At 61.8% G+C, this 24557-nt stretch overlaps 1 protein-coding gene across 2 annotated transcripts in view; it reads right to left on the bottom strand.

The window, feature by feature from the left end:
- The window catches only part of AGPAT3 (1-acylglycerol-3-phosphate O-acyltransferase 3), an 80905-nt gene extending 69577 nt beyond the window's left edge, over nucleotides 1-11328 (bottom strand). For both annotated transcript variants that reach the window (XM_059392461.1, XM_059392464.1), the window contains exon 1: nucleotides 11219-11328. The gene's annotated coding sequence lies outside the window, so the exon portion shown is untranslated. The remainder of the gene's footprint in view (nucleotides 1-11218) is intronic.
- Nucleotides 11329-24557: the final 13229 nt, after the last annotated feature.

Raw genomic sequence — 24557 nt, 5'->3', positions numbered from 1 at the left:
CAGCCCCGGAAACAGCCTTTCCAGTGTCCCACAGGTCACACCCAACATGGGCAGGTGGCCGCCGCCCGCTCCCCGTGTCTGCACATGAGGGAGGCCTGGTGCCTCTTGCTCCCACGGCCCACTGCCCCCGTTCCCGGGTGCAGGTACGGGCGGGAATCAAAGCCCCAGGGCTCCGTGAACTGTCCTGCCCGCTGCATGACTGCGTATTTCGAGGTTCATCTTCAAAAGGCCACAGCATAGGTGTGACCCCCACACACCCACAACAAGCAAACTTGTAACAAAAGGGAACCACGCACACGGCGAGAGAGGCCGTGTCCAGAGGCTTGGGGTCCACACGGCCCCACACAGAGCGCCCGCTCACACCCGAGAGGCAGCAGCAGAACCGCACGCGCGCAGAGGCACAGGTGCCCTACCTGTCCCCTCCCAGCAGCCATGCAGCTGCCCCAAGGGAGCTCGTCCGCACGCAGGCCAGGCTACTACAGTCCGGCCACTAGCTTTCCGGGGGAAGAGACGCTGCTCTGGGATGTGCTGAGCCATAAAATGATTCAGCAGCAGGGAAAATCCAAAGTTGGCACGGTCACGTCGCCCTGCTCTGGGGTGACATGCAGACACCCCGTTTTGGTGCGGGCTGGCGGAACAGCTCTGCCGTGCTCCAGAGACCTGCCAGGCCCGGGCGAGACACTCCGTGGTAAAGCCACCACAGTCCCCAGCCACGGACAGAAGCCACCCTCATCCCCTACTCCACGGAGGGCAAAGCAGGGAGAAGCCAGCGCCGGGGGACAGACACGCTGGGGTGCTGGTGACTCCGCCTGGCTGGAACGCGCCCGTGTGGAGCTCAGGCCTGGCTTCTAGGTTCTACTTTCGCTCTCCCTTCCTGACGAGGCACCTTCCACGTGCTCCGGTCCAGGGGCAGCCCAGCCACGACTACGGCACGACGCCCCGGGTGACGCTGCTTCTCCGACACACGTGTGGTGCGACGCAGGCACATGTCTTCCCGAAGCGCTCGGCGGCGCGTGCCCACGGCACAGCCCATGGGGTCAAGGCCTGCCCTCACCGTCTTCACCAGCGACCAGGGCAAATGGCCCAGGTCAGCGGCCCAGGGTGAGCTAAAGACGGGGCCACAGAGACCGAGTGCAGGGAGTGACTGTGTGTTAGAAGACGTGTGTGCGCGTCCTGACTCAGACGCAGGGTTGGGAGCCACTGCGAGGACAGGAGCAGAGCACAGAAGGGACGGCCTCGGGCTACGGGAGTGAATCCACCGCAGTGACCCCAGCGGCCTGCCTGGAGGGGGTTGGCAGCAGGGGTTCCCCAGTGAGTGGCTGGGGGCGGGCGAGGTACACAGAGGAAAGTGGATCCCGGCAGGGCCTGGGGGACGGAGGGAGGGCTGTGTGTGCGGAACGGGCAGGGACGGGCCCGCTAAGCCCCCCACGCGTGTGGAAAGTGCGGGGCTGAGAACCAGAGCCCAGCGGGGGGGTCTCCACACAGCGCGAAGACGGCCTCAGACGAGCCTGGAAATAACCCCGTTCTAGGTGCCGAACGGGCTTTCCTCTCGTCTTGAATCCAGTCCCCAAACCGACACGAGCGATCCGTCCCACCCGTGGACGTCGGCGTCGTCTGTCTTAAAACGCCAGCTGTCCCCATGGGCACCACGTCGCACGTGCAGACGGCAGCCCTCAGCCGGCCGACAGCCCCCCGCCCCCCCGGACCATAGGCGTCCACCGGGGACTCTGCTGGCTCTCGGACAGCAGAGATCACCTCAGCCGCGTGGACGGCACAAAGCCGGGTCAGCGAGGACAAATTCTGTCACATTTTGCAGCTGCGTCTGAAACGCGTCACAGCGCTTGACAAGGGTGAGCTGGGGGGGCAGGGGTCGTCTCGGCTTAGACTGCGGAGAGCACAGGGTCTTCCCAGGTGGTCTCTGTCGTCAGGCGCACCGATGTCTGCCACGTTCTCTCCCGTCCCACTGTTGGCAAACCTTCCCCTTGGTCAGTGACACCTTTAGAAGTCCCTGTTTGAGTCCAGAAAATAAACCCGGAGTGCCTGGGGGCCTCCGTCGGTTGAGTGTCCGGCTCCTGGTTTGGGCTCAGGTCAGGGTCTCAGGGTCCTGAGCTCGAACGCACTGTCAGGCTCCCCAGAGAGCCTGCCTGACCCCCCAGCTCTGGTTCTGATTCTCTGCCTGCTGCTCCCCCAGAGGCGCACTCCCTCTCCCTCTCTCTCGAATAAATAAATAAGTCTTTGAAAAGAAAGAAAAATTGACCTCACACAGTGCCCCCAGATCAGTCCCACTCCGGGGCTCCGGGCAGCAGCCGAGCCTCTCCAGGGAGATTTGCAGGAACCCACAGACGCAGCCCCCCAGAACTATCCAAATGTGCACGCGAGACGGCAGAGAAGCGGTGGGACTCAACCCTCTGGAAACGCAGACTTCGGTGTCATCGCTACTGTTGGTTGGTGCTGTTCGTGGCCGTGTGCGGAGTGTTCGGCAGTAACAGAGAACACTGAAGTCCACGCAAGCAACAGATACTGAGCGAGAAAGCGGCAGATTTGGAAGGAACCAGAGAATGTTCTTTTTTAAAGATTTACTTATTGGAGCGAGAGAGAGCGTGTGCACACGTCACATTAGTGGGGGGAGGCAGGGGAGGGCAGAGGGAGAAAGACCATCCCCACAGACTCCGCACCCGGCACAGAGCCAGACGGGGGGCTCGATCTCACGACCCCAAGATCACGACCTGAGCCGAAACCAGGAGTCGGGTGCCTGACCGACCAAATCACCCAGATGCCCCGAAGAGAATGACAAGTTCCAGGAGCTGGTGCCGCAGCAGACGAGGCGGGGACAAAGGCAGAGCTGGGGCCTGAAGAAACCGCCCAGGAGGCAGCACAAAATGACAGAGAGAAGCAGCTCGGAAGGGGCTGGAGGCTGGGGGGTCGCCGAGCAGCACTCGACGAACCAACAGCTGGAATTTCTCCCAAATTCTGGAAGGACACAACCCTTTATGTCCAGGAAGCAGGATGAGTGAGAAGAAAGCCCCTGCGGGGTGGATGGCAGGGGCCGGAGGGAGGGAGCGCGGAGCGGCTGGGGAGAACCGGACACGGGCACGGGAGCCGGCGGGCGGGACGGCCAGCTCCCCGGGGCGGCCACTGCGTCAGCCAGGGCACGGCGACGCGACACCATCCAAGTGTCAGAAACGGCCGGGCACTCAGCACCACACACGCCGCGGCCTCTGCCCACAGCAGCCAGAGCCAAGGTCAGTAACACAAAGGTGACCTGAAATCGCCGGGCGCACAAGCGAAAGCCCTTCTGCTTCACTCGTGGGTGTCATTCCCAGGTCACAGGAGAACCAGGACACTGGAAAGTGCTCAGACTGCGCGGGGACAGGACCGCAGCCCAAACACACGGCACGCGGCACAGCAGAGCAGGGACAGGGGGAGCCTGAAGTCTGAGGACAGAAATCAAGAAGCTATGCTCGGAGAAGGAATAAAGAATTGTGAAAAGTAATAATGAGACAACTCAGTAACCTGGAAAGAGACACTGGATGATCCCCAAGGAGCGCGTCAGACAGGAAGGCACAGCACCGGGGAGCAGAGCCGCCAGACCTGGGCTCCTCACCAACCGCAGGACAGGACCAGAGAGAAACCTGGGCTACGAGCAGGCAAGAAAACAGAAAAGCGAAAGTAGCTTTAAAAATGAAAGGGAACTTCATGTCCCATAGAGATCTGAAAACCGAGAAAATACCAGGACCTTTGCACCAAGAAGCGGAGAACATGAATGAAACAAACCACGTTCAGACGGGATTGGAAACTGACGGATCCGGGGCTCGTGAAGACACAGAACCAGGACGTCACCACGGGTCCACACAGACGCCCTGCCGGGACCAGAAGCGACATAAAACACACACGATCTCGGTCTCACGGAAGCTCCACCACGCAGCACGGAGAGAGGCCACACCACCCGACTCACATCAGGAGTCGGGCATCGTCCAGACGCCAGAGCTCGCGGGGACAGGGTGTGATCAAGGCCGATTATGAGCCGAAGCCACCTCGGACACAGGAGCAGACAATCCCCCACGAATCAGCACAAACCGACCCAACGCAGTAACTTAGCAAGAAATACCAGAGCCTGGGCACGCTGGGATACCGCCAGGGAGGCAGGGAAGGACCCGCGCACGTCACCGAGTTAACAGACAAATGGAAAAACTGTGCGTGATCGATACATGCGGAAAAAAGGGCTTCGTAAAACATTTTCAGCAAAATATTCTTAGAAAAAAGACAACTGGGACGCCTGGGTGGCTCAGTGGGTTAAGCCTCTGCCTTCGGTTCAGGTCATGACCCCAGGGTCCTGGGATCGAGCCCCGCATCGGGCTCTCTGCTCCGCAGGGAGCCTGCTTCCCCCTCTCTCTGCCTGCCTCTCTGCCTACTGGTGATCTCTGTCAAATTAATTAATAAATTAAAAAGAAAGAAAATCCTAAACGTCTACAAATAAATGACAGGAACTGGAGACTGGTAAGGAGCCAGCGACCACAGCGATACCCAAAACCAAATACATTTCTCCTCAACGCTGAGAAGGAGTTAAAAAATAAATTTTCAGTAAAAAATAAAGCTTAAAAACATCACTTAGAAAAGCAACATTAGTCGTTAAGGCAGGCTGAGGGCCATGGGGGAGCCGGCCGGGAGGCCAGGGGTGGCCTGCAGTGCCAGAGCCGCAGGCCAGAGCCCCAGCAGGAAGACCAGCCCCTGACGCGGGAAAGTCGTCCCGGCTCCTCTCCAGGGCCCGTGCCCTTCTCATCGAAATCCCGGCAGCTTCCCACAGGCCTCAGAGGCCGGCTTTAAGCCCTAACCCGGAGCCACGAGCCGCAGGGCTGGCCAGCTGCTCCCGGGGCCCCGCGGGGCGGCCGAGCAGACGCAGCGGCCAGAGGACGGAGGACCCGACAGAAGGCGCCCGGACAGGCGGCCGCAGTGCCGCCAGGAGGGCCGGGAAGGAGGGCCGCGCTGAGGACGGTGTGGACAAGCGGGGCTCCCGGGGCGCAGAAGAGCACCGCGCTCCCCGCTTCTCACACAGAGTCAGCGCCTCCGGGCGGAGGGCACACCTCAGGCTTCCACAAGAGAGTGCGGGAGCTCGCAGGAGTGCCGCAGGGTGGGGAAGGAGAAAGCCCCCCCCACCCCCCACCCCACCCCCCGCCCCGCAAATGGAACGGTGGGCGGAGCCCCAGGAGAGCCCCTTTCTAGTCATCCGTAAGGGAGAAGCCCGAGGCACGTGAGCCCACGAGAAAACAGGAGGTGCAGGACCCCAGGTAAGGCACAGGTAAGGTCTGCAGGGAAGGACCTCAGAGGGGAACGCGGGGGGTCTGCGCAGTGAGGGGCTCAGCGGCATCTAGCAGGGAATGCAAACAAGGTCACGACCAGACAGGACATGGTGCATCCGTCCGTCTGCCAGAGCTCAGGACAGCATCAAGGGCTCGAGAGCAGGAGGGTCCCCGTCCCGCGGCTGGTGGTTGCGCAGCGTGGGGCATGCATGGGGGAAACAGCCAGGGCCGCGGGGAGGGCTCCGGTGCCAGAGCCTCGCCTCCTGGTGGCTGCACTGTAGCCGGAGGGGGGTCGGCGGACACGGGTCGGGGTCAAGAGTGCCATCTGGCCTCGGGGCACATTCTGTAAACATCTTTCGCTGACCGTCTCCGCACAGACTTGAGGAGGGCCCCCCACACGCGGTGTAGACGCTCGGAGTGCCCGTCTTTCCCGGACACGGACTCTGGGTGCCGTCCTCTCCCATCCGTGGGCCGTCAGAGAACCCCCACCCTGTTTCCAGCAGCCGCGCCTGAGATGGACGATATCTGGGGTTTTCACCGGCACGTGAAGCCTTGCATTTCCGTCACCCGGCGCTTTTGCTTCTCGTGCATTTTGTCCTCGATTCATGAGCTCAGTTACTTTATGTCAAAAATTAAACCAATGTCTTAGACCAGATGTAATAAGAATTGCGGCCTGTGAGCTGAATTCGGGCGGCAACATTTTTTATCCGGCGTGCACTTTGTTAGAAATAAATAACTGCATATAAAACCCCAGATTCCTGCCTCGTCCTAGCAGAGCAAAAATCTGCTTCCGCTAGTCCGGCATCTCCCTGGCCGTGTCGGCTGGGGGTCATGCTGCCGGGGCGGGGGGGTCAATGGCCAGGGGCGAGTGCTCAGTGCTGGGGCTCAGCGCTGGGGGTGAGGGGTCAGCGCGGGGGGTCCAGCGAGCACGCCCAAGAGAAGAGGCCTCGGCCGTCACTCCTGGCCCGGCCCCTCTGTCTCACACCTGCCTTTCCCCCGACTCTCCTTGCTGCCTGGCCTGACAGACTCTGTATTCACAACTTTATGAATTTTATTTACCAAAAAAGAAATGTTTGTACCCAAGAACTCCCGCACTATAAGGAAAAGCAGTGAGGGGCACACAGCTGTCAGAGCCCCAGGAAAACGCCACACTCGCCCAGGCTGTCACTACGTTTTCGAACACGTTTCCTTCGACCTGGGTTATAACAGCCCCTTGACTCACACCTGAAAATAGTGACTAACGTGTGCCAATGTACGTGTGCTCGGACCTCCACAACCATCGGAAGGCCCTGGTTCTTTCCTAGCCCCGGACGCTGCGTTGCCGGGTCCCAGCTCACCGCCGGGCCGGCAGAGGAGACCCGCGGTAGCCACGCGGCTTTTTCTAAAACAAAAACAAACACGACCCCACCAGGCATTGTCAACACTGGAGGATTGCTCACCGCGTCCGTCCACTTCTGTGGAAGTCACCGAACACTGCCTGAGAGGCAGTCATGGGACCCGGACTCTCGGACCCCCTGGAGGGAGCACCTGCCAGACGGCAGCAATGGGCCCTCCATGGGGGGCTGGGCCTGAGGGACCCCGGGCTCCCGGGTGGGGTCAGTCCCGGCTGGAGGACCCCGGTGAGACTTTCTCAGAGCGGCAGGAGAGGTCCTCCCTTGCCAGGCCTCCGCCATCCGGTCCCCTCTCCCCGCATCAGAGCAGCATGCTGGCCCCAGGGCCCCAGCGCCCCCCAGCGCCCCTCAGTCCCCATAGCCTCGCTCCCAGCCGACCTCCTGCACCTCTCTTCTTGGCACCTGCTTTCTACATCCCCCAAACCAATGCACTCCCCACGTAAGAACGGCCTTCTGGCTCATTTTGGCAAAAACGGCTTCGCCAGGTAGACCAGCTGACGGACCTCACGAACATGGGGGTGACGTCTCTTCTAGGAAAAGGCACGTTCATTCGACAGCTCTTGTCAGACTTGGACAGTGGTCTCCAGTCGAAACCAGTCCATGGGACGCCGGACCAACACCGGTGCGCTCCCCACGCGACCCAGCACAGCCTTCATCTCGCTCCCACCAAGCGCACAAGGCAGCGGAGCTCGCACAGATTTGCATGACCTGACCTTCCCTGTGCAACAGCATATCTAGCATGTATCTGTTCCCACCCTCTCAGATGGGGATTTCTGGTCCCCGGTCCACTGAGGGCAGCCTCCCAGAAGTAAGAACGGTTTTAAATGACTACTTACATGACGCCAACCACTTAGTTTCAGAAATGTACATTTTTCACACACTGAGTTTTCTGAGCGTCAAAGTGCTCTGGGTTCCAGAAGCCAGTTGAGCGGCCTCAGCAAGCCCTTCCCCCGCTCAGTGTCTCCATCTGTGTAACGGGGCGAGGCCGCGGTCCTCACAGGGCTTTTCCCAGAAGCAAACAACCTGATCTGCTCGTGAAACCCCTCACAGAGTGGCCATCATTGTAGCTGCTGTCACAGGACCATCTGCAAAGCCTCAGTGAGCAGGCAGGCGACACTTTTAAAGACCGCGTACGATTATAAAGTCTTCAGGTCAGCCAACAACGTGAGGAAGGAAAAGGCTCCAGAGCTGAGCAGACCCAGCAGGCGCCCGCCACCCGGGCACCCAAGTCGCCGCCGAGCACCACGTCCGGCTGAAGGTACTTCCTTGCAGCATGCGGCTTTTTATGACTGGTCGCGGCAGGATTCATTACCATGGTTCGCTATTACTGATCTCACCCCCCACCCACTTTCAGAAAGGAATTGAGAAGGTCCACATTAATAATGCATGGCCTCCCCGAGTCGCCTGGGGACAGGCCTCTTGGCCACTGGCACGCTGCTCCCACCATGCGCCCAGCCTCGGTGCTGAGTCCTACGGAAGAATGCCGCCTGTCATGCTGCCCACACCAGCAACCAGGACATACTCTACCTGCGACCCCTCCAGCTACGCTCGGGAAGGGACAGCGATCAGACCACAGAGTCCATCCTGCAGAGGAACGGGGGCTGGCCTCCCCCAACCCCTCCCGCCACCTCCCCAACGGTCACACAGATGCCCTCCCAAGATGACCACCTCAGACTTTGCTCCACAAAGATAATCCAAACAGAGCAAATCCTGATAACTAAAAGGAAGGCTGGCCAAGGACGAACCCCTCACATGTTGGCAGTAACCGGCGATTAACGTTAAGATCATTCTGAAGCAGTTTTTAGGAAGGACAGATAAAGTCACAGACATTTTTGCTTTATAACTCAAAACAACTCACTTAGAGCCTCAGACATTCTTGGGTTAACCAAAGTAAAACCCATGAAATTTCTGAGAAATTGCTTTACAAAGTTCAGCCCAACCTTACCGTAACAGCAATTTCTCAGTAAGACAGAGCAACTGAAGTTCTTACCTTCTACAAGTCATTTAAAAGGAAACAGACAGATGTAGCCACTCAGGTTCTTTGCTCTATAAATATTAATCAGCCACAACTTCAACCACTAAACTCTCAGTTCTGACAAGGCTGGAGAGAGAGGAGAGGCCTGGCGGTGGATGCTACAGCTTTTGCCAGACTCTGATGGGGACAGGGGGCCGCCGCTACCGGGTGAGGGGCTCCTGGGCTACCCCTTAAGCATGCCCTCGCCCGTCTCCCGAGTAAAGTCAGGCTGGAAATCAACAGAAGGTGTGCAATTCAAGTTAACCAGACAAGTTAACCAGACCCCTCCCCAGCACCACAAAAAAAAAAGAAAAGAAAAGAAAGAAAGAAAAACAAAACAACAACAATAAATCTGGCTCTTCTCAACACAACTTCTGTGTTTTATTTTCCCTGTTTACGAGGATTGCAGTATCTCCCTCCTCCCTCTGATCTGACCCCAGATGAAAACGTCCGGACTTGGAGCACATGATGGGGTCTCAGAAGATGGGAGCCTCCGGTTCTCAGCCGGAATCTGGCCCACCGCTCTGTGACCTAACCTACAGCAGGCAGCCAGACCTCTGTTCTCCCAGGGCGCTCTTTCCCAAGCTTGCAGCGTGATCAGAGAGAACACAGGCCATGGCTACGCATCAGGGTGAACTCAGTTAACATGGGAAGCAGGAGTAAAAACGGGCACACCAGATCACCTTGGTGGATGCACACTTTCTACCTTTCAAAACACAACACCTGCTTTGTCTGTTTCCTGGGCGCTGGCCCCACAGACCTGTGTTTGGGCGGGGGGCGGGGGGGCCGCTCATGCAGGCGCTGAGCCCACCATGCGGGCCAGCCCAGGCCCGAGGGCGCCGGCTGAAGGATCCTTCCTGTGCCTTCCCTGACCATCGTACAGCCCTGTCTCTCCCCCTGCTCTGGCACATGCCTCAGTTTATTGCAAAGTCACAAACCTCTTGGTAGAGATTTCCCAGCTGCCACCCCCCGCCGCGGGCAGCATGAACAGCAAACTCTGGCGGAACATGGCCACTATGCATGCACAGGGCACCAAGGCAGCTACCTTCCAGGGCCAAGAAGAGGTCCTTCCGAAATCCTGACTGTCAACCCCACGTAGCCTCCCTTTCAAACAATGTAATCATGGAGATCCCTCCGGGTGACAGAAGTGGATACAGAAGTGAGCGTAACAATCTGATTGTAAAACCTTGACTGGGGGGCGTGTTGTCATGATGCTCGAGTGGGGGGAGGGGCAACAGGAAGTGATCAAATTAGCGAATGTTCAGAACCTCACTGAGAACCCCTATGAAGCTTTGCAACAGGGAAACGTGGACCAGTAACCCCTAAAGGAGTCTGGGCCTGCAGGGGGGCAACCGGGAGCATGCGGGAAAGGGACCTTTGGGTGTGGCCCCCACACGGGCACCAGGAGCACCAGCCCAGCAGCGGTGGACTTGGGCTGCCTGAGATGACTGTCACTTCTTCGGGGGCGGCTGCTTCGCATCCCAGACTCTCCGAAGGCCAGCAGTCCTCATTTCTCCTTCTGTTAAGATCATATTTCCTACAAAAAGGAACCTACCTGCTCAAGTGTTCCCTTAGACAAGACTGTTAATATTGTGCTTAAAAAAAAAAAATGCCCAGGAAGCCATTTCTAATAGCATTTTCCCTACTGCACTGAACTTCTCAAAGTTAAAAAAAAAAAAAAACCTGCCCAATTTTTCAAGGCAGCTCCGAGTGCTAATAATACCCTCCTTTCCGGGGTCCTGCGCTGGGCCGCGGGGGCGAGGGGGGCTCCGCCGCGGAGAGCGCTGCGATCACCGACTGACCCCATCCCTCCAAGAGCGGTGGAAATTCACAGTCGGCCTTGGTCCAAACGCCAAAGTCAAATCCGAAAACTCGGCGCCCGCCGCCCCCCACGCGCCCCACCGGCAGCCCCCGCTCCCTCGGACCGGCAAAAAGTGAAACTAAGCCTGGGCCGCGGCCTGAGCGGTCAGGGGCGAAGCGCGGGGTCCCCGGCGCCCCCAGGCCAGGCAGGGGGCCCGTCGCGTCCGCGGGGTGGGGGGTAGTGAGGGGAGCAGAGGGGGCCCCCACAGCAGAGTCCGCGGCGGGAGGGTCGTGCCCTCCCTCGGCCCCGGCCCCGGGCCCCTCCAGGGGCGCCCCCTCCCCCGGCGGCGCCCCCTCCTCCCCGCACCCCAGGCCCCCTCCCCTGGAGGCTGCAGCGGCCTGAGCGGCGCGGGCGGACGGGGAGGTGTCCTGGGCCTCGGCCCGGACCGGGCACCGGGGAGGCTGGGGGGTGCGGGAGGACCCGGGCCCGCGGACCACCCCCAGCGCCCCCCCCCCCGGGTCCTCCCGCAGGCCCCGCGCCGGGCGGAGCGCAGCCGGCCCACTGCGGCGCGGGGCCAGTGGGGCCCGGGCCGGCCTCGGGTGGGGGCCGACCTCGGGCGGAGGAGCGACCTCGGGCGGCGGGGGGCGGGGTAGGGGGGAAGCGACCTCGGGCGGCAGGAGGGGGGCCCGACCTCGGCGGGGGCCGCGCCGCTCACCTGCAGCCGCCGCCACCTGCTCGTCGCGCGCGCGGCCTCGGCGTCGCCTCCGCGGCCACTCCGGCCGCTGCGCTCCGGCCCTGGGCGCGCCCGGCCCTGCGTCGGGCCTCAGCGAGTGCGGCGCCCGCCGCCCCCGGCCCCCATCCCGCCCCGCCCGGCCCGCCGCCCTCCGCCCTCGGCCGCGCCGCCCCGCCACTTCCTGTGCGCGGCGATCCCACAGTTCCGCCGGCGCGCGGGGAGGGGGGGACACGCGGGGGGGACACGCGGGGACACGCGGGGGGGCGCGCGGGGGGGCGCGGGGGTCGGGGGGGGTCCGGGGGGGGGGGGGGGGGGACACGTGGGGGCGCCGGTGGAGAAGGGGCCCTGGCAGAGGTCGCGGAACGGACGCGCGTGAATCCGGGGCGGGGACCGGAGCCGCTGGGCCACGTGGGTTGCGGGACCAGCCAGACAGGTCAGGGGGCGGGACTGACGCGGGGAGGGGGTGGGGGACGCGGTCGGTGGGGGGGCGGGGAGACAGCACCGTGGGTCCGGTGACCCTCGGGCCCCCCCATCTCCCCTGCGTCCCCCCACCCCCGCGGGCACTGGCTCGTTTCCGGGCGTGAGCTCCTCCCCTAGTCCGGGTCACAGCTGTGGGGGGGGGTTGCCGCCGCCGCAGGGGGGTGGGTCGCGCGCGTCACCGGCACCGGGGACGTCCCGGGCCCTGAGAGCCGGGCTCTGCTGGAGGATAGATTTCAGACCCACGTGCGGCGCCCTTTGACTTATTTATAGTTGGCACCGGGCTGGCAACGTTGTATCGATTTGACCGTGAAGGAAGCTTCCCGGAACTTGGGGGGGGGGGGCGGTCGCCTGGAACCCGCCTCGCTGGTGTGCCCGCTCCCGGGTCACTGACCGCTCTCCCCACTTGCCTGAGGAGCGCCTGAGCTGAACGGGGTTGCCTGAGTTCCCCGGGAGCACCAGCTGGTGGCTGGAGCCTGGAAACCACCCCAGGGAGCGCAGCAGCCAGGCCAGGGGATGTCACCAGGGTCCTTTCCCCACCGGGGCTGGCCCGACCCGCTGTCTGCTCAGGTCCTCCGGTCAAGCCAGACCTCCTGAACTCGGACTGGTTTCACTGGAAACGATTTAAAACTGCCGACGCTCTCACAGTCCGCTGCCTCTTATTTTGAACGTCCTCCCATTATTTCAGAAAACACTTGGGCTAAAATAAACTAAAATACACACCCATGCACCTGTTCCGCTCACAACTCCCTTATCCCTGAGAAAGAGGTTGGGGTTTGCAGTGGTGGTGGAAACGCCCCTGGTGAAACCCGGCAGCCCGCGCCGCCTCTCCTGGCAGTCGGTCCTACAGGTAAATTCCCACGGGCGCCTGCGGACCCGCACTGTTCCGACCTACGGCCCATAATTAACAAAACTCTGAAGACAACGCATAGACACCTAGTTCCAGCATATTCGTTTAATAATATTTTCAATTTAGAACATTAAGAAATTAACGTGGTGGGTCTGCACAGGCTGATAGTACCCAATCTCCAAGATCTGTTCAATTAGAACAGACAGCGAGTAAAGCGGCAGGGCCGGGCGGACACAAGGTTCCCCTCCTGTACTGAGAAGCAGCCCGTGCGTCTGTGCGTCCAGAAAACCTCTGGAAGGATAAACGTGAGGTGTTCGTGGCTGTGATGGACTGGGTGGGGGTGGGCAACTTTATGGTTTCTAGGTAGTAACATTTAAATCTATCGGATCCACACATTTTATAAATACTTCTGAAAAAGGAATGAAATGTACCTCTTCCTTTAGACACTTGACGGCCACTTAATAGTAACGTTGAACCTTTAGATCAGCTCAAAATACCGTATTTGTCTCAGCGGAGTGAAGCATCATCAATGTAATCTAATCTATACTCAGATGGAATCTGTGATCATTCCCATCTAAGCCGGCAGGAATTTGCGTCTGGAAAAGCTCAGCGGAGCCCAGGAGCACAGCAAACATTTAAACAGAACTTGGAAGTTAGCCAGCCAGCCCTTAGCTCCGTACTGGGCCCTGGGCAGAGCCCGTGCTCCGGTGGCTGGGATACGTGGTCCGCGCTAAGATGTCCCGAGTTGATGACCCGTGCATGTCATTTCACCTGCTTCTCCAAACGGCCAGGGGCAGGACGGCGCCAGCATCTGCTTCCCATTGGAGAGACTGAGTCTCGGGTCTCAGCTGTCTGCAGCAGAGCGGCAGCCTGGCCCCGACCTTGACTCCACCGCAGTGTGGGCTTCCACGTGGCCCCCAGAACGACGGTTTCTGTGTTGGGAGAAGGACGCGGGGCCCAGCCGCCTAAGTTAAACTGAGGAAAGGACTTACCCAGAGCGTTAGCGGGCACACACAGGGCCAGAGGGCCTTCCTGCGTGACTAAGGAGAGGGCAGTGCTGTCTGAGCGCCCTCCGCAGAGCGAGGTAGGTGCTGGGAGAGAGCTCCCCATTCCGTATTCGCTCTCCATCTCCGAACCAACACGCTTGGCCCCATTTCACAGGTAAGTAAACTGCCCCCAGGAGGCGGTCCTGAGATCAAAGGGCAGAGGCTGCCTGGAACCAGTCTTTCCAGTTTGGAGATTCTCCGTAGGTCAAGCCCTGCCCAAGGTGTGCTCAGTGCTCAAGGGCACGGAGGGGCAGTGTGGGCTCCAGATGGCTCCCGGCTGAGGAGGGCTTCCCGGGGCAGTCGTGTTGTTGTCACTCCCCAGGGAACTGAGAGCCAAGGCGGGAGCTCAGCCTGTGACCTTGGTCAAGGACATGACCCATTTGGGTCTTCATTCCCTTTCCTATAAAGCAAGGAGGCTCCCACCCCAGACTTCTCTGATCCCCAGGAGAGTGCCAGGAGAGCCGTGGCTCGGGGGCTAACTCAGGCATTTCCAAAAGTCTAAAGTTTATATTTATCAAAAATGTAAACACTTACCAAAAGTAAAGATATTGACTTTCCTAGAAATTATCTCCAGCACACTAGCCCTAGCCTCAAACGGATAGATTGTCTTAAATTAATACATAACAGGAAAACAAGGGTTACACATGCAAGTTTTACAGAGACAAATTATTGTCATTGTTGTTGATTTAAGTGAGCTCCACACTGGGCATGGACCCCAACACAGGGCTTGAACTCACAACCCAAGATCCAGACCTGAACTGAGATCAGGAAGTCAGACGCTTAACTGGCAGAGCCACCCAGGAGCTCTGCAGGAGACAAATTATTTTAAAAATGGGCTTCTCAGGGTGCCTGGGTGGCTCAGTGGATTAAGCCTCTGCCTTCAGCTCAGGTCATGATCTCAGGGTCCTGGGATCGAGCCCTGCATCGGGTTCTCTGCTCATTGGGGAGTCTGCTTCCTCCTCTCTCTCTGCCTGCCTCTCTGCCTGCTTGTGATCTCTGCCTGTCAAATAAATAAATAAAATCTTTTTTAAAAAATGGGCTTCTCCAGAGGCAAGCACCATAAAAGGGAATTTCCATGGCAGAGAGGCTGGGAACCCCAGTGTGCACTATGACCCCCTCCCCAAAGTGGCTGTCATGACTGTTGAGAAACAGCGTGCAGCCCGGAGGTCCAGAGTCACACGAGACGTCTAGTGTCAGTGCAGAATGTTAGGTGGAGGCCCGCCCCGGGTGGGGGCAGTCTGGCCGGAGCAGCCTGGAGGTCAGAGTCAAGGTCACAGGAGTTGGGAAAGCCAGTGCTTTGTGACGACAGACCTCGGGCAAACATGTCGCCCATGGGGAGGCCTTTGGTGCAGTGATAAAGCCCCAGGTTTGAATCCGGGCTCATCGTAGCTATGAAGGTGGGTGTCCCACTCCACCACGTGGGGATAAAAGTGACCGAGCTGTGCGCATCGAGGACCTGTGACCTGAGGGCGGGGCCTGTTCTGATGAGAGCTGCCCAGCGGGGGCCACGGACTGTCCACAGCATCGCTTAGTGAGTCTAGATAGTCACGGCGCAGAGAGGGAGGGCAGCTGGGCCAGAGGCGGGCAGGGAGCAAAGGCAGCCCAGCGCGTGGGAGCGGGTAGGGTCCCGCCGGAGGGGGTGGGGTACCCCAGTGCGTCCGCCAGGGCCTGGTGCCTCCAACGGGCGCTCTGGGCTCTGAGGCTTGGGCAGCTGCGTGGAGGTCTGAGACTGGCTGCCCAGTCCTGGCCCTCTTTATCTTCTGCAGGCATCACCACGCTCCCCGAGTCCCGTGCGCCCTAGACCGGGAGGCCCACCTGCTGACACAGACGAGCACCTACAGGAGGCCTCCCCGCCCCTCAGAAATGCTGCCGACCAGGGCACGCCCCGCCCCAGAGGCTGCGGCCACTCTGCAGGCAAGGAGGGGGCGTGCTCTTGTGCACGTGCAGATCCTGCCCCGAAGGCCCCCAGGTCTCTAAGGTGGTAAGGCAGCCCAGGCTCCTGCCCTCGGCTCACTCTGTCCACAGGGTGGGTGGGCACGAAACACACATAAGTGTGATCTCGCCCAAAGAAAGCTCTCCCTCCCACCCGTACCGCGACTCACAAAAACTCCTTTTCTGCTTTACATCGAATCAGCTTCCAGATTGTTCTCTGGCATTCGGGGAAAAAAAAAAAAAAAAAAAAAGTACATGCTATTTACCGGTTGAAACACAGCATTTCTGGTGCCAATGGGGGAGCCTGGACCAGCTCACAGACTGACCGCACCTCCTGATTCCTGCGGACTGCGCCGTGGGCCCCAGGAAACACTTCCAGAATAAGCCGGCCAGTGTGTCAGCACGGAAGGAACAGAACCTCCAGCGGTCGTCTCCTGCCTTAGGCACGGGCACAGAGGATGACACGGTGTGATGGGGAGAAAATGCTCTAGAAACCCACACACTCGGAATAACAGAGGAAGGGCTGTTTCTGGAAGAAGGGGCCCCGGGGCAGTTCCCCCAGACCGCACTTTGCTGGCCCCGGGAGGGACTGGCCTGCACGGCGGCGGGGGCATTAAGCACAAGCGCACGGGGGACAGAGGGACGTGACAGGGTTGGCTGTGAATGCGAACACTGCAGTCGGAAGCGAGTGTGCGCACTGCCGTGTCCTCGGGGCCGGGCCGAGCTTAGGGGTGGAAGCCGGGCTGGCAGGTGCCCCCTGCCCTGTGCAACGGAATGACTTTGAGCGTCTGGACCCAGAACTGGTGGGAGCGGTCGTCCCTGACACAGGGACCCTTGGACTTGCGGTCACCGGGCTGGTTCAGTGGTGGACGGGGGCAGGGCTCTGGCCTGGCTCAGCCGATCATCTCCCTGTTCTGAGCCTCTGCTCCCCGTGCGGTCCTGGGGGCGTGATGTGCCCCCCACCTGCCACACGAGGCCTGCGGGAGGACCAGCTGAAGGCGCAGCATCCCTCAGTGTCCTTGTGGCCCCTGTCGCTGTCTGACCTCACCAGCTTGTTTCCACCCTGGAACGGCCCAGGGCCTGGGCCTGGGTGCTTTGTGAGAACAGTGTCCCACCCAGCCCCGCGGCCCCCGGCCCCTGGACACCGTTGGCAGGAACGGCCAGACCCGCTTTCACACCCAGAGACTCAGCTGCCCCCAGGTCATCCCTGCCTAGAGATGCTGGAGGGTCCCCAGGGACAAGCCGTCTCCTCGACGCCCACAGGGAAGGAGTCTGAGGGGCCGCACGGGCACAGCCCCAAAGGGCGCCCAGCTCAAATCACAGTCCCCTCCCATCGGGAGGCTAGGAGTCCAAGGTCACCGGGTGGGCAGCACCGGCTCCTGCCGAGGCCTCTTTTCCAGACGTGCAGATGCCGCCTCCTCCCGCGTCCTCACACGGCCGTCCCCCGGGTGTGTGTCTGTCCTGTCTCCTCTTCTTTTTAAGATTTTATTTATTTATTTGACAGACAGAGACCACAAGCAGGCAGAGAGGCAGGCAGAGAGAGGGGGAAGCAGGCTCCCCGCAGAGCAGGGAGCCCAGTTTGGGGCTCGACCCCAGGACCCCAAGACCATGACCCGAGCCGAAGGCAGCGGCTTCACCCGCTGAGCCCCCCGGGCGCCCCCATCTCCTCTCCTTACAAGGACACCAGTTCGGCTACCTTGGGCCACCTAGTGACCTCCTGAAAGACCCCTCCCCAAATACAGGACATTTAACACATGTCGATTACAAACCTTAACATGAATTTGGGGGTGACAGTCCCCAAACACTCAGCCCATACATACATAGTCTCTCTCCTTACGTTTATTTTTTGCAATAAACGTGTGTTACTTACATGACGCTGGAAAGCGTTCTGAAGTGCTGTGAGTCTTACCCATTCAAGGGTGCCCGGCAGGAGAGCTGTGAGCGTAGTTGGGGACAGTGCAGCGGGCTGTCACAGGCTCTCACGGGCTCTCAGGGATCTCGGGGAGGGACGGAGCTGCCCTCGGGTTGGGGGGCGCCTCTGCTCTGCTCCTTGTGTCCCTGCCTCCCCCCTTGGCCACGGCTCGGCCGGGACTCCCAGCTTTGGGGAACACGTTCTAAAGGGGACCTGGAAGGTCTCTTTCCGGCAGGAAAGAGAAGCATGAGCAAAAGTCATGGCCGACCCGGAATCTTCCTCAGGACGGAGTCTCGGCACCTGCGACCCAGCAGTCAGAGCTGGGGCCAGGAAGAGCGAGGGAGCGGCGGCAGGATGCCGGCGGCGGGGACAGGAGCCGGCACCTGCGGCCGCCCTCCGCGGGCCACGCTGTTCTTACAGCTCTGTGACCCAGGGATCGCCGTCCTGCCGCCGAGGGAGGAAACTGAGGCACAGAGAGGCTTAGTAACTTGCCCGAGGTCACATAGCCTGGGAGTATGAAGTCCCAGTCCCTCCGGCCGGAGCGCGTCTTTGCCCGACTCCTCGGGAGGAACTTGAGTAAAGTAGGAGGTGCGGACCCTCCATCCCTTGGCAGATAAGACGTCCCCCGGACGCTGGCCAGGCACTTGTCATTCACGGGGAATTGGGGCAGAGAGCCGCTGCAGAGCTGGGGGCAGGAGCAGGCCCCCAGCAGGTGGGAGGGTGGCCTGGCCGTCTGCACCCCCGGGGCTCGCAGCTGCGACTCTGACTCTTTCCTGGGGCGTCGGCACAAAGCCTACTTGGGGCGCAGGGCCGACCCACCTCTGACCCTCTCTCCTGGCCACATAGAGGTTTCTGGCCCTTTCTGCAGCACCCCAGACCCCCCGGCGCGACCAGATCCCTGCCGATTCTCACCTTCACAGCTCGTGACCTCGGCCCGTGTGACCTCTGGAGCAGCACGGGGCCCAGAATTCCCGGTGCAAAGTTGTCTTCCTGGTGAAATGAGAGGTTAGGTGTGACAAAACACCGCGGTCCCTACCGAGAGACCTGAGCACACACCGTGCCCCTCCCCCACCCTCTCTGCCTTGGTGGGTCCCCGCGCCCTCCTCAAATAGAGGTGGACTGGCTGCAAAGGAAGCTCCCTCGTGGGGCCCCACCAGCCCCGGGCGCGCACCAGGGCCCCGTGGGTCCCACTCCAACCGCAGACGACCCGGACTCGCAGTCCCGCGCACCGACGAGCCGGTGGGCGGCTGAAGCTGGGCCTTCCTGCAGCAAAGCCACAGTCCTCGCTTCTGCGGCCAGGGTCAGGGGCGCATTGTGGTCTCAAGGACAGGTGTGCCCTGTTGAAGACCGGCTTTGAATTTGTAAGATCTCCCTGTGCCCCGGGGAGTGCGAAGTGCCCACGAGGTGGGACTCTTAAGTCCACGGCGGGGGACACACTCAACCCCCACTCTGACCCCTGCCTGACCCCCGGGGGATCGGCTCCGCGGCCGCCTTCTGCCCGCCGCCTTCCCTCACTCAGCCCTTCCTGGGCTTTCGCGATCAGCTTCGACCGGCGTTATTTACGAAAGCACCGGCTGAACAGACACTTCTCCGAGGAAGACATCCAGATGGCCACCGGACACACGAAAAGCGGCTCAGGGAAATGGGGATCCAGACCGTAGCGACGTACAACCTCACACCTGTCAGGACGGCTGAAAACACACACACACACACACACACACACACACACACACAGACTCCCCTCCTGCAGAAGGTGCAAGAAACAGGCCCAGAGTCAAAGCCGTAGGCACTGTCTGGTCACGGTCAAGGTGGGTCCTAGACCCTCACGGACCAGCACAACCCCCGTAGCTGCCATGCTAGGCACAGGTGACGCCCCGGGTCCCCCGCCAGCTCCCAGCCCTGCCCGTGCCTCCCCATGCCCATCTCACAGGTGTGAGGCCGACAAGCACGTTCGGGAGCCCACAGCCGAGAGCCGGGCTGGAGACTCATGGGAGGCGAGTGCTCTCTGAGGTGCCGGCAAGAAACACCCACGAGGGGCGCCTGGGTGGCTCAGTGGGTTAAGCCTCTGCCTGCGGCTCAGGTCATGATCTCAGGGTCCTGGGATCGAGTCCCGCATCGGGCTCTCTGCTCAGCGGGGAGCCTGCTTCCTCCTCTCTCTCTCTACCTGCCTCTTTGCCTGCTTGTGATCTCTGTCAAATAAATAAATAAAATCTTAAAAAAAAAAAAAGAAAGAAAGAAAGAAACACCCACGAGTCCCGCTGTCTGGGCTGAGAGTTCTGGGCGGCCACTGGCCGCCTGACTGTGCACACGCCGCAGTGGGCTTCGGAGGCCCACGGGATCCTTCCCGCCCCTTCACCAGCCCCACGCTGCCGGCCGGCACCGCACCCCAGGCCACCTTGAGTCTCCTCCTGTCTCTGCACACGGGCTCTCAGGCACTCATGACCCGCCACCCAGAGGAAACACGTCCCTTGCCATGCCCTCCGGTCCACGTGGGCCCTCGGTCACCAGCTGCTGTGGCTGCATGGCCACCGGTGACCGTGGGAAGGCAGGGAGCCTGTGCCCACCGCCTGCTGAGCTGCCCGGGCTTCGTGTGTACGTCCCGAGCTCCACGGTCCCCGTGGTCAAGCCAAGTTCTCTTGGAGGCCAAGTCCTCTCTTGGAGGTCTGGGGACTGTGGGGGTCTGTGTCCAGACCACGGGGAGGACTTCAAGGGTGTGGGAGAGAGGAGGCCGGCTGTCTCTCCTGAGCACCTCCCCACAGCTGACATGGCTCCAAGGGACACCCAGTCACTGTGGGTCCCCTTCCCCCCACTGCCTCTTTAGGCCAGAGGACAGCAGCTTAGAGCCCGTCCCCTGCACACAGCCGGACGAAGAAGGAAAGCAGTGCGAGCAGGTTGGTCTGCTGGGAACTTCTCTAAAGATAAGCTTCCCCCGGCTGATGCTGGCCCTCGAGGTGCACCAGAGGCTGTCCCGGTCTGAGGGCCACAGTGCATGGAGTGGTCCCAGGATTCCGGGATGGCCTGGGCAGCCCGCTCAACACACGTCTGAGATCAGCACAGGCCCTTCCTTCTGTTCACGTGGTAGATCCCGGGCTCACCCCTGCATGGCGCCGCCCATCCGCCCCCTGTCCCCTGCCGGTGGCCAGCGCTCCCACCTGGTTTCTGTAAAGGCCATCAGGTCCCCCTGTGCCGTGCACTCCGATGGCCAGCGTCCCCCCTGCGCTGCTGCCGCCGGTGAAGAGAGCTGGCTGTGTCTGCGGACCTCAACAGTGACCCCACGGCCTGCCGGGGGGAAGCCCTCAGCCCGGGCACCGCAGCTCCGCCCAGTCACGCCGGAGGCCCCGGAAGGTGAAAGCTGGGGGAGGCTTGAGCCCCAGGTTTGTCCGGGGGTTTCCATCCCAGCAGCGGAGGGAGGGAAGAGACAGGCCAGGGGGGTGGGGGTGGGGGTGGCGGGGAGTGACAGGCGAAGGGGAAGGGGCCGGGGGATAGGAGGGACGGGCACGGGACAAACAGGTGGGCACAAGGGCTGGGGGCGGGGGGCGGGGAGACAGGAAGGGCGGGGGGGGGGGGGGGGGGGGGGAGGACGGGGGGGGCAGCCCACGCTGGGCGCTCTGTCTCCGCTCCTGGCCGCCCTCCGGGAAGCGGGGAGCAGAGGAATTAGCTCCCCGGGCTCCTCCCTGTCCCCCCAAGCCGTAGGGGTCACCTCAGCCCCAGGCAACAGTCCGTCCACGGGGGCGAGCCACGAGGCAGCCATCCCCAGGGCGGGGGGGAGGTGGTGGCGTCCGCACATCCAGGAGTCCATGCGTCCTGGCCACGCTCCGTCTCAGACTTTAGCCCCCAGAGCAGGAGGGCGGATGTCCGCTGTCCGGCCGGCGGCGGGATTCGGGTGGGCGGCCCAGGCACGCGTCTGTGGAGCCCTCCGTCCTCCAGCCCGGGAGCCCCGCAGGTCCTGCGCCCCGGCTCTGCCCCAGCCACACAGCCCGCCTTCCCTCCGCAGCGGTGCGTGGCGACGCCCCCACGGCCTGTCCCTCCCGACTCCTCTGAGCTCCTGCGTCCTGGGCGGCTCCCGGGAGCCGGACCCTCGTGGGCTCTGCGGGCCCCCGGCCGGGCTTGTCCCCCCCCCATCACCGGACAGTGCCGCAGGTGCGGGTTAATAGAGAACAGCGGCAGAGGGAATCCTGGGGCTGCTCAAGGCCTATTTTCAAGCAACTTAGAAGCAATCGTCCCCCAGAGACTGAACTACTGATTATAAATAATAACGATGTGTTTACTAAGACGCTCAACACCATTACACCGGTCCGAGCTTCCGCTGGTGTCTGAAGTAAGAAACCCACGTTCTCCAGAAGCCCACGGAGCTCAGAGCTGCTGCGGCTCCCCGCTGACCAGCCCGGCTCACGAGCTCTTCCCACGCCTGGGCCCTGTCTCCTCCGCCCTCCCGGCTGGGGCCCTGGAACAAACGTGCGCCCCTCTGACCCTGCGCAGACGCGTCCGGCAACCCGCCTGCACCCTCGCTGGGCCCCTGTCCTGGGCTCCAATCCCGGCTCTGCCGCTTTCAGCTGTGTGACCTTAGGCAGGTTTCTTCCTTGTGCGCCTCCGTTTCCCCATGTCAAGGACCACCCCTGGGAGTGTTGGGAGGACCGGTAGGTATCAGCTCACGGGGCCTGGCGGGCTGCGGGGCCTGGCGGGCTGCGGGGCGCGGGTGCCAGACACAGCGTCGTGGCAGGCTCGTGGTGGGGGCGGGGCGGGGTCTGACCATCACCTGACCAGCTCCCCTGCCTCCTCCTTTAGGGAAGGCTGGGGATTAATCTTTAGGATTCGAACTACTTGTGCAGTTAGTTACCTGTTAGCTCCAGAAGCAGTCACCCTAGGACGGTGACCGCGGACCTGCCCCGGGCCACGGAGCGTCAGGAAGGCGGTTTCCCGAGCTCACCCCAGACCTGCCAAATCATCACCTGGGGGACGGGCCCGAGATCTGGGTCCTAACAAGGAGTCCCCGGGGGCCTCAGACACACGCTGAGTCTGAGGACCCTGCTAGAGGAGCTTGTCTTTAAAAATCAACCAGAATAAATCCACCAACCCAGGCCACAGGGGCGCCCGAGGTCAGGAACCTTCTCTTCCCACACTGAACACGGTCCCAGTCCCGTATTTCTTACCCCGAGGGCGCGCTCAGCCCTGCTCGGACGCCAAGCCCCAACCGACCCGGGGTGCATGTACGGCCAGGGGACGTCACCGCCAAGTACAGTCGAGGTGGGGGGCAGGGGGCAGACACGGCAAAGGGGGTTCTCCCGCGGGCAGGGAGGCCAGGTGTCCAAGGTCGAGGCACTGGCGGCCGTGGTCTCCCCTGGGGATGCCTGGAGGTGATTCGGCCCAGGCCCCCTCCTCGCTCCTGGGGTTGCCCGCAATCCGTGGCCTTCCTCGGCCGATTGTTCAGACTCTCGGGCCCCATTCCCGAGCGCAACACTCACACTGCCCCACGGAGAAGGGCTCCCGCTCCCAGCCCAAGGTCAAGCCCCGCGTGCCGCCCCCAGGCCTCACCCACGCACGGGGCCCAGAGCGTGCCGCCCTCCGTCCCCTCTCGGCTGTCCTGGGAGGTCACCGCACACGCACCCACCTTGTGGGGTCACCTCCTGACTCAGAGCGCACCTGCCCCCAGCTCCTGCCCCCGGGCCTCCCGCAGCCCACGGGGAGAGGGTGCTGTCCCTGCGGGAGGACGCGTCTCCTTCCATCGGGGAGTCTGATAGGAAGATGGGGTGGGTTCTCTAGGACTCCGAATCCAGTTCACTCACTGCCTTTGGCAAAATAAAATCATAGCAAATAAAGTCATATTTGCTCTCGACAACATCATTGTCTTTAAAGGGACAGATGCCGCTTGTGGAATCCAGTACGGAAGGAACTCACCACGTCCCCCCCGGCGGTGCCCCACCCGGCGCCACGAGAAAGCATCTGGGTAAAGGAAGAACAGGGCTCGCGGCCTGGGAGCGCAGCAGGAGGAGCGGCGGGAGGGAGCGCCTGCCTCGTGCTGGCCATTCCTAATGCCCGCTGGACGTGAGCTCGGCTGGGCTGTCCTGGGACGGGGTCAGGACCGTGGCCCGTGGAGGGGGAGGGGCCGAGCTGCTCTCCCACCCCAGGGTCTGTTTCAGGAGAGAAGAGGCCGGGTTCGCAGGCTCCCGGGGAGGGGTGCTCCCTTAGCTAGGCCGAGGCACCCCCTCACTGCTCCGGGTCGACTCTGCCCCTCCTTCCCCACACCTGCAGACCACGCGGCCCTGCCTCCCGCCCAGGGCCATCCCAAGGGACCGAAGCCTTAGCCCCACCGTGGGAGGCCTCGCAGGGCCCGGCCCATCTGCGGGCACACAGCACGCCCACCTCAAGGCCAAGGTCGTCGACATGGCCTAGGTAGGCCTCCGCTTTGTGCCGGCGGGGCCAACACCCCACCCAAGACAACCCAGGGCAGGGTCAGCGCTTGGCCTCGATGGGGCCCCGGGGCACCAGGGGGGAAACCGCAGGCAGCGCCCGGGTGGGTGCCGGGCTTCCAGGAGCTTCATGTGACACGCAGAGCAGAGAGGGGTCCCGGGGCTCCCGGCCCACCTGAGCGAGGCTCATCGCTCACCGCGCGGGAGGCCTCAGGAGCCCGCAGCCGACGCGGGGAGGAAGGTCTCCACAGGGCCCGTTCTGCTGGCATGTGTTTATGTCTACACAGCCGGCCTCCGACTTCCTCAGCTGTTTCCAGGGCCCTCTGTGTAAATCCTGGCGGCCTTGGGTAAGGACAGGTTTATGGGATATGCTCATCCGGTCCCTCTCCATTCCCAGGAGTGTTTGGGGGATGGGGACAGGCTCCGGATGTAGCCAGAAAAACCACTTCCACGAGACAAATCACCTGAGCTACGAGTTTCCTGGGGTCGCTGGACGAACGCATGCACACGGGCAGACCAGAACCACGAGGCCTGTCCTCCCGCATTCCGGACGCCGGATGTCCCCGGTCAAGGCCACATGGGACCCTGCCTGTTTCGAAGGCTCTGGGGGAGACCTGTTCTGCCTCGTCCAGCTCTGGGGGATCCAGGGTCCCTGGCTTGTGTCACAACGGACCACGCTGTGTCTCCATCGTCACGT

Source organism: Mustela nigripes, chromosome 2, assembly GCF_022355385.1.
Source record: "Mustela nigripes isolate SB6536 chromosome 2, MUSNIG.SB6536, whole genome shotgun sequence".
Taxonomy (NCBI): Eukaryota; Metazoa; Chordata; class Mammalia; order Carnivora; family Mustelidae; genus Mustela; species Mustela nigripes.
The sequence above is the reverse complement of the archived record's forward strand: the minus strand, read 5'-3'. Positions and strand labels throughout refer to the sequence as shown.